Source organism: Coturnix japonica, chromosome 1 (assembly GCF_001577835.2).
Source record: "Coturnix japonica isolate 7356 chromosome 1, Coturnix japonica 2.1, whole genome shotgun sequence".
Classification (NCBI taxonomy): Eukaryota; Metazoa; Chordata; class Aves; order Galliformes; family Phasianidae; genus Coturnix; species Coturnix japonica.
In genome coordinates, this window is record NC_029516.1 from 78,298,208 (window position 1) to 78,313,585 (window position 15,378).

At 39.8% G+C, this 15,378-nt stretch overlaps 1 protein-coding gene across 13 annotated transcripts in view; it reads left to right on the plus strand.

Annotated features, from left to right (window-relative positions):
* BBX (BBX high mobility group box domain containing) overlaps nt 1-15,378 on the plus strand; it is a 136,228-nt gene that overhangs the window by 55,751 nt on the left and 65,099 nt on the right. Inside the window, exons 1-3 of one of the 13 annotated variants that reach the window (XM_015877888.2) lie at nt 208-1,211; nt 7,055-7,166; nt 8,072-8,210. The exons of 8 other annotated variants lie outside the window; for them this stretch is intronic. The gene's annotated coding sequence lies outside the window, so the exon portion shown is untranslated. Of the gene's footprint in view, nt 1-207; nt 1,212-3,195; nt 3,271-7,054; nt 7,167-8,071; nt 8,211-13,843; nt 13,983-15,378 lie in introns of those variants that run through there. 4 more of the 13 variants (XM_015877892.2, XM_015877895.2, XM_015877906.2 and 1 more) reach the window with 4 other exon arrangements.

Here is a 15,378-nt window from a genome sequence, read left to right on the forward strand (position 1 = left end):
GGCTCATTTATTTTGAATAAAATCTCAATTAACCTATAAAAGGTATGATTTTCCTTTAGAAATGGGTTGTGATATTATCCGACCAGCCAATTGGTTGTTTACTCAGTTGATTCAAAATGGAAGGATGTGGAGAAGGTAGCTTCTTTGAAACCCGGCACCACATAGAGGCTGGGTTTATTTCTCCCTCTCTTCACGTAGCATTGAACAAATAGTAACAACCTGTCCTATTTCTGATGAGTGTGTGGGCATGTTCTTTTTCTTTTCAGCCTCTGAGAATTAAAGTCTGTTGGGAGCTGGGACCTTGGGAAGTGATAGAGAAGAGCACTTTTCACAGCCCTGGCTTGTATTGCCCTCAGTTTCATTTTTTCAGTATGTTTTTGAGTGGATAAGCCCCCAGCAGGTTGGGGTAGGATTGCGTTTTCTGATTTGTGTGATTCTAACTCATAGGCAGGATCGAAGCAGATGACAGTATTAGCTAGGATAGCTATCAGACCTGTAGCTTCATGTGAGCCTTTGCTAATTCAGTGGTTGGTTATTGTTTAGTTTGGCTTTCTGCATCGGAGACGTGTAAGCAGCTGTTACTATTCAAGGGCTGTGTTAGACTAAGGGCTATATTGAGTGAGTCCTTGGTAAAGATATATATGCTGTATAAATCACTCTGAAAAAGCTTTGTGGTAGGGAATGATGTCCATTTCATGAGTGGGTCCTGCTGAGGTAGAAAAAGAAGTTGAGCCACTACCATAAAGCTGTTCTGAGCATTAAGGATGTATGTGCTGGTGTACATAGTTTCTGTTAGCTTGATGCTGTTTCTCAAACTTGATGCCTTCAGCAGGAGAAAGTATTTGAAGTGTTAGCAGGAGCGCTCATCACTTCATGCAGATCAGCCATGTAAATGGTGGCCTGATGACTGTTGAGTGCGGGCATTCTGTTTTCTTCATCTGTTACGTCTCCAAGTTGCGTCTCCATGGTACTTCTGTTGTCTGTCAAGGCGTTGGCTTTCAGGGTCCCTGGGGGGCTGTTACGTCCATGCCTCCAGGTTGGGACAGACAACACTGACCTGCACCTCTTCCAGGGTCTTTGTACTGATGAGACTGTCACGTCTTCACTAGAAACAGCCTCTTCTAGACAGAAGGGGGCATTTGTTTTTTCTTTCTAGCTGCTGTTGGTTCTAGCAGTGGTTGCTTTCCTCCAGCAGTCCTGAACGACAGAAGGTGGGTAAACTTTATTCATCACAAACTAATGGTAATTGTTTATGGAGCTTAGGGTGTGTGAGTTGACAGTTTGTAGCAGGTTAGAGCCTGTGGCTTCAAAGTAGGTAAGGAGATGGAAGACTGGATGTTGTGACATCTAATTCTCTCTCGCTGTTCAGAAAGGTGTATACTTCCCCATTTTCCTCTAACTTGAATAATAATTATATCTTAAACATGGTCTTAGGTAAGCCAGAACTGCACTGCCTTATTCATGCAGAGGTTGAGAAGTTTGGTGTGAGCACTGAGATCAGGCCTGTCTTTGTTTTCTTTTGGCTTTGTACAGCAGCTTTATTGGATTAGGATATGCTAGATAACCAGAATCTGGCTAGCACCTGACTGTGTATCTGAGCCTTTTAAGACTGTGTTTAACAAGTGAGTTGGGTGATGTTACTGAATTGACCCAAATACTGTGTGTAGTCAGGGAGGCCTTTGAGATGTGGACGCCTAGTGGGTGTTGAGGTTTGATGGCATGAACCTTGCTAGATGTCACTTCTCTAGGCTGTGTTTCAGCAAAGAAAAATGTTAACCATTTTTAATTCATTTTAATCATTGATTTGATTCATTTTAATCTATGGTCTGGTGCTTCTGGGAGTAGTGTTGTTGCTGTGGTAAGGTAAAATAGATAAACTTCGCAAATCTCATTGATTTTTCTCCATGTAAAGTTCCTTTCATTTAACTTTCCTAAGCCAAAAAAAGTGCCTGACCTGGCTTTTTGTGTGATCAGCTACACAGCTCAGCTATTCAAACCGTGGCAACTTAGTACTGCTTCTAAGCTCACAGATCTGTTAAACCCAAATAAGGTGGTGAACTCTCTGAATGCTTTATTTTATGATGCTTCAGCTTTGTGGTATCTTTTATCAGAAGTATATCTGGGTGTTTTATTTTTTGCGGCACGTTGGCTGGCACGTATGTCTTGAATGTAAATCCCATCATTCAATTTTGTTCCCTTGACGTCCCATGGACTTGCCGATGTTTAGGAACCTGACTCAGCTAACTGAACATAATGGTTATTTGACTGAAATAAAAACTGGAAGCATCTCAGTTGGTTTTAATTTACTAATTTGTGAGTTCCTGTGTGAATAAAGGCTTATTCTTGTTCATGTAATGTAAATTCCATAGTCTAAACAAGGAAGACATGTTAAAAGCCTATCTGCTGATATGAATGTCTGTACTTGCTTATCAGAAGTTATGTGACTCAGGTAATCTTGAGAAAGCAAAATGTCAAGTACTGAACACTTGCTGGGTGATGTAACTGGCTTTTACGTTGTTGTGGAGCTTTCTTGTCACTGAGCTCTAGCAGACTGCTGCATAAGTGATCTGCCGAGATGCATTTTGCCAGATATTAATGTCATGAATTATCTAAAGTGATTCATAATTGAGAAGAGTCTTTCTACAGGAAAAAAAAAAAAGAAAAAGAAAAAACCCACAAAAACAAACAAACAAAAACCACCACTCTTTTCAGGCTCTTGTAAATGTGTTTACGTAAAATGAATTTCACAGAATTACAAAACCTGGAAGTTGTACATGTCAAAGTGGATCTCAGCTATTTCAATTTAGACATAATTTCACTATGCACGTAATGCAACAGGAAAATTCTATTTTTTGCCAAATTATATCTTGTTTACTTTCTTCAGTGAGACCGTTTTAAAACGATCTCCGAGTTGTTGTATGTCTTTACTGCTTAAAGCAGGAAGTACTATGTTACAGCTCTATCAGCAGAAACTGGTTTTTCTTCACTAAATACCTGTTCAGGGAGCTCACAATGCATATGAAATGCCCAGCTGTATTGTAGATTATGTGAAGCATGAAATTAAAAATCTAAATATTTATCCTGGGCTTTCCCATTAGTGTTTCATTTGGCTTGTCAGTGGACTCCGTGGTGAAGAGGTGTTCCAAACTTATGTCACCTATGTCATAATGCAGTTCACGGGTGATATCCCCCTTTTTGGATGGTCTTTCTTCATGAAGAAAACTTGATATCTATAACCTAGCATAGGATTTGCAGGCTGCTACTTGTTTGGTAAGTCTTACTTTTCCATGCAGCAGTGAAGGCACAATCTCAAATAGTCTGAGGGTGATTGATAGGACTCTTTTGAATACAGGGATGACTAGGAGTTAACTAATGGTCTGTCTGTATTCCCAACTCTTATACGTGCTGAACAAAATTACTTTTTTTGTTTAAGCTTAGTGTAACCTTATGTATATTTTTACACAGCTTCTTTAACAAAATGGCGGATGGGAGGGGAATGCTTTTTGTTTTTTAGTTTGCTTTGATTCCTTATCTCTTCTCCAGAGAGATACTGTTGCAGACTTGGCTTTTTTTTTTGTGGTTGCATCTGTGTGGTGGTTTTTGAAAATACAGCATGTCTGTAATTTTGTATTGTGATACTGTTCTTGTTAATAAATACTGAAGGCAACAAATAATAGACAGTTGTTTTTCAGGTATTGCACAGCTCACTAAATATGTTTTTTTGAAACCAACCTTAGAGTAAATTCAAGTTTACAGTTCTCTGTAAAAAAGGAAACATCATCTTAGGATTTCAGGAGACATCCTGTGGAGTTTTGCCTGGAGTCTGCCTAAGCACTAGCAGATTGATGTGTTGTTACCTGCATGAGGGAGGACTGACCATATTTGATGAAACCAAAATTAAAGCAAAAGGGAAATATTCCACAAATGTAGCTTTGCTGTATTGTTTACAATTATTTTGACATTGTCAATTATTTAATAAGGAATTGTTCATCAAATTGTCTTAAGAGGTGAAAATTTGATGTCGATACTGTGTCATGTGATAGAAAAAACAGCAAATTCTCCTCCGCTTGGGAAGATTCAGTCTTGAAACTCAAAGAGGCTTCATCAGCAATTTTTCTCTTTACATCAATAGTTCTGTACTAATAGTTTCTATTCAGTAAGCTATATTTTGACTTAAATATCCAATACCTGAAAGGTGCTTACAGCAAGAGCAGGTCTCTTCTCACTGGTGACAGGACAAGCGGAAATGGCCTCAAGTTGTGCCAGGGTAACTTTAGGTTGGATATCAGAAAGAACTTCTTTACAGAAAGGGTTGTTAAGCACTGGAATAGGCTTCCCAGGGAGGAGGTTGAGTTACCATCCCCAGATGTGTTTAAACACTGTTTGGATGTGATGCTCAGGGATATGATTTAGTGGAGCGTTGTTAGGGTAGTATGGTTAGGTTGTGGCTAGACTCGATGATCTTTAAGGTCTTCTCCTATGTGAACAATTCTGTGATTTTAAATGCAGGCTCAAGTAGAGTTTCTTCTTGGCTTGTAGCAGAGTAGCTAGATGTAAACCTTCAATAGATATATCATGTACATATCTCTGTTTCCATCTAGGAATCTCTTTATAAGCATAAGGACCTGTTTTACAAAGCTCATTAAAAACTTTGTAAGCATTCACAAAAATTCAATTTTACCTGTTGAACAATCATCACAGATCCCCAGCAGTGATCAAAAGAATTGGGAGCAACAGTGCTCCTACTTTTGTTTCTCTGTGGTCGTAAAGATGTGAAGATAAAAACCATAATGCCTACCTGTAATCTTAACTATCCAATCTTGTTTTTGAGGTGTGCGTTGCTTGTGAAGTGGCTTTTTTGTGTTGGCTGGAGGTTTATTGTTTTGTTTTTTTTCCAACTGACGAACTCATGCAGCAGTTTTCACCATCCAGCTGGAGCTAGATTGCTCATGCTTGTTTTCTTTCTTTTTTGTTCATGAAGCTACTTCTTTAACTTTTGGTTAAGAAATGTGAGTTTTAAGGAGGCAGTAACATAAGCAAAATGCAAATTCCAAGTTTAAATGATCTGTCTTACTGAGATGATTTCTCCTTTCAGTTTTTATTGGTCTCTGGTGCTTTTTTTGCTGGATCTCTGGAAGCCCTTACCCAAAGGAGATGCAGTAAAATAATACAGGCTGAGATCCTCTACTCGTGACAGTGCAGGTTTCAAGTGCAGCAGTTTCACATTAGAGTTCTATCCCATAGTCTTAAGGTGTATAATAAGGCTATATTTATAAGAAATAGCCTACAACAACAGAAACTCAAAAGTATGCTGCTTTCCACACGCTGTTCATAGTGAACAAAAAGCCAGGACCTGGCAAGAGAGGGAACCAGTGTGTTTTATGTGTGTTACTTCTGTTTTCCAGACTTCAGCAAAGCCTCTGTTAAATTGTTTCCCCACAGGGTTTTATTCCTTTTATTTTATTCCCTCAGATCAGTTTACTATCTAGTTGTGTTGTTACTAGAGGTTTGCCTTTGCTACTGTTGCTTATCATGAGGGATCTGTCTCGTAGGAAGTATTTCAGCATGATCACCTTCCTATTTAGGGATTCTGTTTGTTCTGTAGATGCCTGGTTTTATTTTTATTTAGAGGTAAGCCTGTGCAGTGGAAGTGTGAATTAATGGTAATTGATATGTGAACTAGCATGATTTTTCCTCCGAGCAAACTTTGCTGTTGTACTGAGAATGTTTACAATGATGAGAACTAATTTGTTGTTCTTAAGCTTTAGCTAAACGTTTGACTTGTCATAATTTAACCCTGACATAAAGCAAGCTGATACCAAGACTACCAATGTCAAAGTTACCAAGGGCCAGCTTTCACAAATGAGGTTTTAGTCTTTAGGACTAAGATGAGTCATTTAATCTGATGCAGTGAAAATATGAAAGTAGAAAAGATGCTGAGGCATAGAGGCTCATCTTCGTCTTCCTGTGATCAGTTGAATTTTTTTCTATTGGGAGTCAATAGTTAAGCTGCTTACAATGTAAGATTGTGAAGATTCTGTGGTGTGTTGCCAAAAGAGCAGAAATTCAGGGTTCTTACAGTTAATAGAGGAAAAAAGTATTATTGGAGTTCACTGAATTAAAGGAATTCCCTCTTCTGCATTAATGTACTAACACGAAGAGAGTGGAGTTGAGCAAGTAGGTTGGCACATCTATGTTTACGTCTGCTTCTTTCCCTCACCACAGTGCTCCATTTTAAACCAGTGGAGAAGCTCAGGTTATAGATAACGAACATAGCATGGGTGTTAGGATGTGTTTTCTGCTGGAACACAGGGAACCAGACATAAGCTGTAGAATTACTGTTTTCTTGTCCTGTCGCCTGCAATTACTGACAGCCAGTAATGGCTTCTGAGAAACTCGTCACTTTCCCCAGAATTGAGAAAATATTATATACTCATAAGGATGTTGTTGAGTGACAGAAGGCTAAATGAATTGTGGCTTGTTGGTTACTGTAGTAAGATATCTTTTTCCTCTAATTGAAAAGTTTCTAGATCTCTTGTTATAAAATGGTTAAAAGCGTTTAGCTTTGATAATTGTATTGCATTATGAACAAGTATCAACAGGTAAGAATCACTTAGAGTTTCAACAGGGAAGGCTTCGGAGTTACTGCTTAACAAATGGAGCATGTTTGGCATTTACGTGTTTATGAGATCTACCCCTTCTGAGAGGGCTTTGTTAAAAGCCCATCATTTGAAACTCTAGGATCCACAGCCAGGTTAGGGAGGATCTTGTGTTCTGTAGTGAGGTATCCCTGCACTTAAAAAACAAAAAAGAGAAATCCACTTTTCTGCTTCCTGATGAAATTTCAGTGCAAATTTGGACTGTTAGTAGAAAGAACTGTCTCATTTGGTGCTTGAATTTTACATGCTGGCTGATTTTAGTCTCTCCTAAAGAGATCTATTGTGCCTTCACTTAAGGTTTCTGAAACTTACATGCCTCACAGAGGCTGCTGCTGAATTAATACATCTCAGCAATTCTAGACTATCTAAAAGACCTTCCACCTCTTTTCTCCCAGCCTCCAACCTGGCAAAACAGAGCAAGTTAGGCTGAACTGTTGTGGAAATTTAAATAGAAAAGTCCTCTTCAAGCTTGTTGAATGAAGATCCTTGGGCATCTTCACTGTTTCCGTAAGTGTTGGATTGACAAATCATTCTGGGTCACCTCCAAATGCTTATCACTTCATCAGGGATCTGGATTATCAGGGAAGACTTGTTCTTGTTAAGGTACTTGAGCATAGAGCACAGACTTTAAAATGGGTGTATCCACAGCAGATCTCTGAGGATGTTAAACATCTGGATTTTAGAATTTGTTCTTCAGGTGCCAGGTGCACTTTTTTATTGTTATTTACATGCACTACTTGACCAATGAGCTCAATCACTGCCTTTTGCTGTCTATCTTGATTTTGGAGGCTTTTAGGGGTTTCGTTAGACTCATAATGACTGGAAAAAAAAAAAAAAAAAGCTTGGACTGAATTGGTCTCAGATTTCCAAATGCAATGACAACGTTGTACTTTGTCTTAAACCTTATTTAGTTATTGATTGAGGAGAGAGGCTTGCAAACTTGTATCTGTAGGACTGGGTGGCTTTCTGAAAAGTCAGAGGAGGAAGGATTGAGCTAAACAAACTGCTACGTGTTATCCAGCTGCTGATATTTCCAGCTCTTCTTCATTTAGAATTACTGGCAAATGTGGTAAGGTGGTTGTAATCTCAGCTTATTGCAGATCAAATAAGGCAGTGTCATTGTTCCTGTGGATTATGCATGAGGTAGAAATCAGACCCTGAGGTGTCTAATTGTGATCTAGGATGCACAGAAACATGTGGGGTACAGCAAGCTGGCTGGTCTCACTTCAGTCTTGTCTTCATCAGAGCTGTTTTCAGACATATGAAGGACAAGAAAATGACTAGAAATAGTTAGCATGGGTTTACCTTGGGAAAACTGTACCTGATGAACATGGTAGCATTCTGTGATGAAGTGATGAGAGCAATGGAATAGCAGGGCAGCCTGCTGATTTGTTGTTCATTTACTCCTACAGTAGCACAGTGTTTGGCATTTCTGCTGAGAACAGAAGGCTGAGGAAGGCTCTAATTGAATCCAGCTACCTAAAAGGCTGTTGTGAAGAAGATGGACTGAGTATTTCTTAGAGATATACAGTGAAAGGACAGCCAGAAGAAGTAAGTCACAGAATGCAACAGGGGGAAGTACTCATTGGGCATAAGAAAAAATATCTTTCATCATGAGAATGATGGAGCAGGTGCCAGGGAGGTTCTGAAGTTAAGCCTGCCTTGGGCAGGACTAAACACCTCCAGATGCTATGTATATAGCTTTCATTATTTTCTTTTCTTGAAATAATGGCTTATTGGTGCACTCAGATTAAATATATACTATTTTCTAAGGGGAAAGGTGAAAAGATATTTGCCTTAAGTCCTTCGTGTGGGACCTGTTTCAAATCCCTAGCTTTTAATCTTTAGAAGTGGACTTGGCTGAATCACATCGTTTGTCTTAGAATGCAAGAAAAATAAACCAATTCTCTTTTTCCTAAAAAGAGACTTTTATGTTCAGCACAACTCAAGGTAGTGATCAATTTTTGGAACATTCAGCATGCATTTGACTTAAAAATGGAAGTATTGTTCTCTATATACTTCTGATGGCTAAGTCTGAAGAATATTTAAAAAGACATTTTTAGGGAAAATGCTGGACCTCACACCTGTAGCTTAGGGCATAAAGCTACCTTTTTGATAAAGAATAGGTTTTCTTGCTAGCTTGCTTTCTTCCATCTGAAATTAAGTTGTTCATGTCCAGCATCCACCGAGTTTCAGTGGAAGTGGCTGTAAGAATGCAGTGAGAATACCACCAATTAAATGTAGGAGCATGAATGAATTCCTCATCTCTGTGGGGGTTGCTATCTGTTCTTCAGAATTTTGCATTTCCTACTTTCTCAAGTACAGGGGTTTGTATGTTTTTCTGTTTTGTCATTGTTATGTGAGACGCTAAAACAACTTTTTCAATTTATTTATTTATTTTTTAAGCTACCTGACTCTGATTTTAGACCTTTTCCATCAAACAAAGTAACTTAATGACAGCATGCAGAATTGTAGCTTATTTTTCACGTGCATCTGTTTCATGCACAAAAAGTAATATATTTGTGCTTGGTGTTGCGTGGCAGTCTGGGGGGGGGAAGTTCTTTGCTAGGTTGGCTTGGATCATTTTGTTGTGTGGTCTGAGTGAGCATCCATGTGAAAGAATACACAAAATAGTTTTATCCTTAAAAGGGATAGTCACTCTGTAAGCCAAAACTTTCATAGCTTTCAAATTAAATGCACATTCTTATTTAATTAGTTAATTGAAGGTTGAAGTGCAGCAATGTAGGTAGTGAGGTACGGAACATGGGACTTAAAGTTATTTTTCTTTTGTTTGCTAGGTGCTAAAAGGGGATTTTAAAGTGCTGAGGAGCTGAGAGCTTTTGCAGGCTAGACCTGCAGCAAGATATAATTCCTTCTGAAGATTATGCACACTGATGCCTTGTGATCTGACCTCAGCAGATCCATGGGGCTCAGGGGTGGATCTAAAACTTACCTTACTGAGGAGATGCTTCATGTAATGTAATTATCCAGATAACAAGCAAACAGAAAGTCTGCTAAATGTGGAAGCTTCCTCTTCAAGGGAAGTAGGGACTGGGATCAGAGTTGTGAGGCCCCTTCCAGCTTTGACCTTCAGTCTGTTGCTTGCCCTCTCTTCAATACTGTTTTCTAGATGGTAGAGTTATCTATGTTCCCACCTGTTTAAAACTGCTTTGAAATCTCAGTTCAAGAGTTACTAAGAGCTTTGGGTTTTTTTGTTCATTTTTTTTCCCATTGAATTCAGTTCTACCACAGCAATGCAGCTTTAACAAGTCTTTTCAGTAGAAGAATAATAGAATATGATGTCTGATGACAGTGTGTTTTTAACTGTGTCTTTATCTCGAACTCTGTGATCTAATACTTTGTAGAGATGGACATAAGCATACATCCATGTAGCTGTAAGTCTACTGAAGAAGCAGATGAATATTCTCCATTTAAGATTTCAAAATCCAACTGCAATACAACCCAGACAGTTACCTTTGTTAGCTCGTTGGCTACCTGACAATGACTTCCACGTTTTTATCTGGGGTTTTCAGACAGATACAAGCAAACACATCTGTTAATACACATTCAGTTTAGGAGCTGATGTGCACTGTATGGTTACACAGGTAGTCTCTGTGCCAGATACTGTAGCTTTGATGCATGTATGAAATATGCAAATAATATTTTGCATGTCCTTTTAGCTACGTTCAATCAATGAAATTAGCTAATTCACTACACCTACTGAATAAGAGGATATTTGAACTGTTCCATTGTAAAGCTAGCATGCTAACTCACCAGACTTAACCAAGTTCTTAAGCTTTAGGCCTATGTAAGATCACAAGTTGAGTTCAGCATACAACAGAAATCTCTTGATACAGCACTGTGGATTTTTGTCTTTCTCTGCTGTGAGGACTGCTTGGAATATGATAGTGCGGTACCTTTATTCAGGGTTTTCTGAAGTGCTTGGCTGAGACCTTAACTGTTTACTGAAATTAGCACATCAGAATTTTCCTTCTCATAATGACAAGTCATGAAGTTGCCTTGAAAAAGCTCAAAATAGTGAACTCCCATTTGTGCCTTGTTTGTTTTTCCTGTCTGATGTGACAACAGCATGTGATATAAATAACACGCTTTTGCAAAATAATAAGTGAATATTTCCTAATATCAAATGAAGATAAAATTGAAAGTAACCACTAGGTGGCACTTGAAAATTGGGTATCGAGATAATGCTATCTGCTCTCAATATCGTTACAAATTTTGATAGATTTTACATCAATCTACACAGCTCTGAGAAAAGGTGGTGTTTCCAAAAACAGAGTTAAATTAAACTGCTGTACTAAGGAATCTAGTCTGCTTTAAAAGCTCATTCCTGAGGCAGAAATGCAGCCTACAAAGGAGTACTGGTAAAACTGAAAAATATGTGCACATTTGTTTCCCACTTATTTTTATTTGTATCCAACTTAACAACTCAGTTCTGTCCTGACATTGTGTGAATGTCATTGTGTCCTGACATCTTCTCAAGCTCTGTCTAAACTGAGATATTTGATCAAAATATGTACGTGCTGTTGATTTAACATTTCTTTTAATATTATTTTAGATCAATAGCTAGGATATTAACCTGGAATTCAGTGTTGGGTAAGGGTTCAGAAAGGGATCCAACTCTAAGAGCACATAGTTTTTCCCTTTACTCATTTTATGTCTTGGCAAGAGGAGAGATTGTGACAGTGTGACTCTGCAGTATATAAGATGGTAGCTAGGAATTTATTCATCAAATCAAACTTGTGGCATTACTGTCAGCAGTCATTACAGACTCCTGTTTTATTTGAAAACTCCATGTAGTCTCTTAGTTTCTGAGGTGCGTGAGGTACATAATTATGATGTATTAGCTAATAATACTGGAAGATGAGCAAATCTGATTAAATACTTTCTACAGTCATTTGTCTTGATTCTTCTTCCATAGGAGTGGTGGGTGGGTGGCAGCTCTTCTGAGGGGTTGTTTGGGCAGTCATCTTAATCTCTTTCTTGTCCTCAAGTTGAAAAAAGCAGTAAATAAACTGCAATGCTCAGTTGTTCAGGGATGTTCTATGGCCTTATTAAATATGTATTAAGGGACTAATTCTTCCATTTGCTCACACAGCTGTATTTGGTTCCCCTGACACTGGTAGCAGTTATGATTGAATTTTGTTATGAAAGCATTACGCACATGGTAAACCTTAGAATGGATTACAGTGGCGACAGACACAAGCCACGTTGTCTGCTTTTTGTGTAAGATGCTGGGACACAATCAACAAGAAGTGAAAAGGAGAGTCAAACAATTTTCCCATTCATCTCTTCTCCCTGCGATGTCTGCAGCAGTAACATCTCATTTGTGCTGTTTTGTGCCGTGCAAAAGGATTTGGTTGTACTACTGCCATGACTGGACCTTAAAGAAACTTATATGCCTGCTAACCAAAGATGAAAATAAAGCTTCCTGATTGGCAAGTCAATAAAAATAGCTTGTTATAATCCCATTTGCTGGGCTCTGAACAAAATGCTAAGCCATCCCTCTTGTTAACACAAATTTCAATTTGACTTTGCTCTGTTAGCCCCTTAGCGAGGAAGCTCCTGCTGGAGATATCCTCAAGCGAATTTGATGATGAGAGCACACACATACCAAAATTCATTAGGTATTTCCTGTGGTCACTTCACCTGTTGCAATGCTCTTTACACTGAGATTAACAGCTTAGTGATTTGCAAAAGCCTAATGATTCAGTTAACAAATCACAAAGGTTTTCATTTTAGCATGATAATAAAATAATGGCAAAGCACTGGAGTGACAGATGTCTCTCTCCTCCTTGAACAGTCAGAAGCAGTCTTCATCATGCAGGAGCACCAGAAGGATTTTTGGGAGTGTGTATTTGAATGGTAGCTCAATTCTGGCTGCATTCTTTCATTGCTGTTGAACAACACTTCTGTCTTCTGAATTTTCTCCCCTGCTTTCCAAGAAGTGTTTTTTGGATTACGCTGTTGCTACGGTCTATGCTGCTCTACAGACAGGCACTCCTCTCTCCTCTAAGAGGTGGTTGCTTTTGCAGTCTCTCCATGTCCCTGGAGGAAAAGCGTGCTCCTGATAAATGGTACTGGCGTCAGCAGAGGGCTTTTGTAGCTCACGTTGTTGTTATCCCCTCCTCTGCGGGAGGCAGCATCACAAAACACTTTGGGCTCTGCCATGTCCTAGGCTTTTATTCAGCTCACCTGCCAGGATTTGTTGGCCCTCTGTCCCGTTGTGACAGGGAAAAAAAGGGAGCAGAAAGAAATACTGCTTAGGAGAAAATAGGTGCTAAATCCCTCTGCCCCGAGGGACTGTTTCTCACTTTCTTTGGAGTAGTAGCCCAGGCATGACAGCGTTAGGCTTGCTGCCCTAAGACACGATGCTGTTCCCTGACACCTGCCTGCCCAGGGAGACCTGCCCGTAGCTGCATCCCCTGCTGGGGGAGACCTCTGTGAGCTGTGGGCCCTGCAGCTTGTCACACAGAGATACTGACCTGCAGGTGGGGGAGGCTGCCTTAACGTGTCCCTGGAGTAGGCCTAGGTGCGGCCTGTGGCTGTTTTGTTACTTCTGCCTCTGCAGCTGCTGAAGGCTGAAATGAATCATGTAATGATAAACGGCGGGTGTTTGTTGAGGAGCAGACTTCAGACAACAAGTGGTTGTGGGACAAAGCCATGCAGTCTGGAAAGAAACACTGACACAAAAAGGGGGGTACAGTTAGGCTGGTTTTTTAAGAGGTTTAAATGTTGTACTCCTGGGGGTTTCTGTTTGGAGGAACTAATGCTGTTTGAGTAAGGAGAGTAAAGATGTCAGTGATATATGCTGCCAACCCCTCTGGTGCAACATGGCTTCCCTTGTTCAGCACAGGAGCACTTTGCAGCACTGGGAGGGGGAGCAGGGCTCCTCACTGCCTCCTCAGTGAGCTGTGTCCTAAGGACAGTGGCATGGAAATCATTAGATTGGCTTGGCCTTTTTCTTCTCTCATCACATGTACCTGTCAGCAGTGGGGAGCTGTATGTTTAAGAACGTGGGCCATAAGGGTGAGCTCACCACCTCCCCCCCTCCTCCACTTGTGCAGTTGGGGGGGCTCGGAATTCTGTGGAGCAAATTTGAAAGTAAACAGCTGCACCTCAACTGCATCCTTGCCCTGGCTGGTGGTGTTCTCCTCCATCCTCGGCTTCGTCTCCCCTTGTGCTCAGCTTTGTCCCTCTACCAGAGTGCTCCTCGAGCCCCCCACCAGCTGCCTCGGCTTGCGGCTGCACCTCCTGGGAGGGCACTGCCCTAAGGGCCGCGTTGTGCCCACTTCTCTGTAGCAGGTATTCGTTGTGGCTTCTGTGGGTGGCTGTGGGGTGTTTGGTCGTGTGTGGAAGTGGTGGTATTTCTGCTGGACAGGAACTGTGCAACCCAACCAGAGCAAACACGGGGGTGGGTGTCTTGCCATGTGATCCCCGAGGCTTTCGTTGAGAGCCATATTAGTGGCTGTTACCTGGTGTTCAGACTGGAGAAAAAGCATCCAATTACTAAGTTTTAAGCAGGGTGTTGTCTGAAACAGCCATTTGCCATAACAAGATGCAGTCAGATGTTCATTCTTCATAAGGAAAGCTCAATAGATTTGGGTACAGTCAGCACTTCAGATGCCCTTATTTCCGTTCTGACCGACATCTCTGAAGAATTAACAATGACAGTATTAACCAAAAGCAAAAATAAACAATGTCTATGTAAAAAGGCAAGTGAACATTAGTAACACGTGTATTCCTTTTATTATTATTATTTTTTAATTTAATCATCTTGATAGCATAGGAATAGCTGGTGTTCATCTTGGTCTTGGGTTTAAGGGTTTCAGTTTTTCTTTTTGAGGAAATAAAAAGGAAACAACTCAGCGCTTAGTTAAAGAAAATAAGGACTAGTTTAAAACCTTATCGAAAGCGTGTCATTAAAAATTAAGGAAGACTTGTTGCTGACTTGTTGCTGTGTTGCATGTGGTGACTGCCTTTCCCAAATGTCTGCCAGCAAACAGAACTCCACTGAGTCTCAGCATGTCCCCTATTAAGCCATCGCATCTCTGAAAGTAATAAAGCTCATTAGTGGCTTTCTGCTGTGAAACAATAAACAATATATTCACAGACTGATCAATAATTAGTGCCAACTAGCTTTTGTCCTTCATTACAGAAGTATTCTGACTCAATTATTCTAGAAATTATTTTTTTAAAAAATCCTTTTGTATTCACATAGGTGTATTTTATTTTTGTCTTTTACAATGCAACAGTCTCCTTTTGTATGAGAATTCAAACGCCTCTTCAGCCCACTAAACTTGAGACAAGTGACTTCATTGCCTGCTCTCCTGCTTCTTTGTTGAAACAGCTAGTTTCAGTGTCTCCATAGCCCCCAGGACTATGAGGCATTAGCATCATAGTTGTCCTCTTGACACTTTTGGTTTTATGAAGTTGTTCGTGTTTTTATAGAGTAGTGAGAATTTTGATGGTGTGAAGCAGCAGAGCTGCTTCTGTCTTATCTTCTTAGAGTATCCCTTTTTTTACACCCCTTGAGTCTGTTACTTAATCATTTTTAAGCCAAAACATATCTTGTACAATTTTGTTATCTGGCTTTCATGATTGTTACTCTTGCAAACTTTGAAACGTTACTAAATCTAACTTAAAACTTATATGATATTTTTTACTGACATTATGGAAGAGATTTTTTTTATTTTTTTTT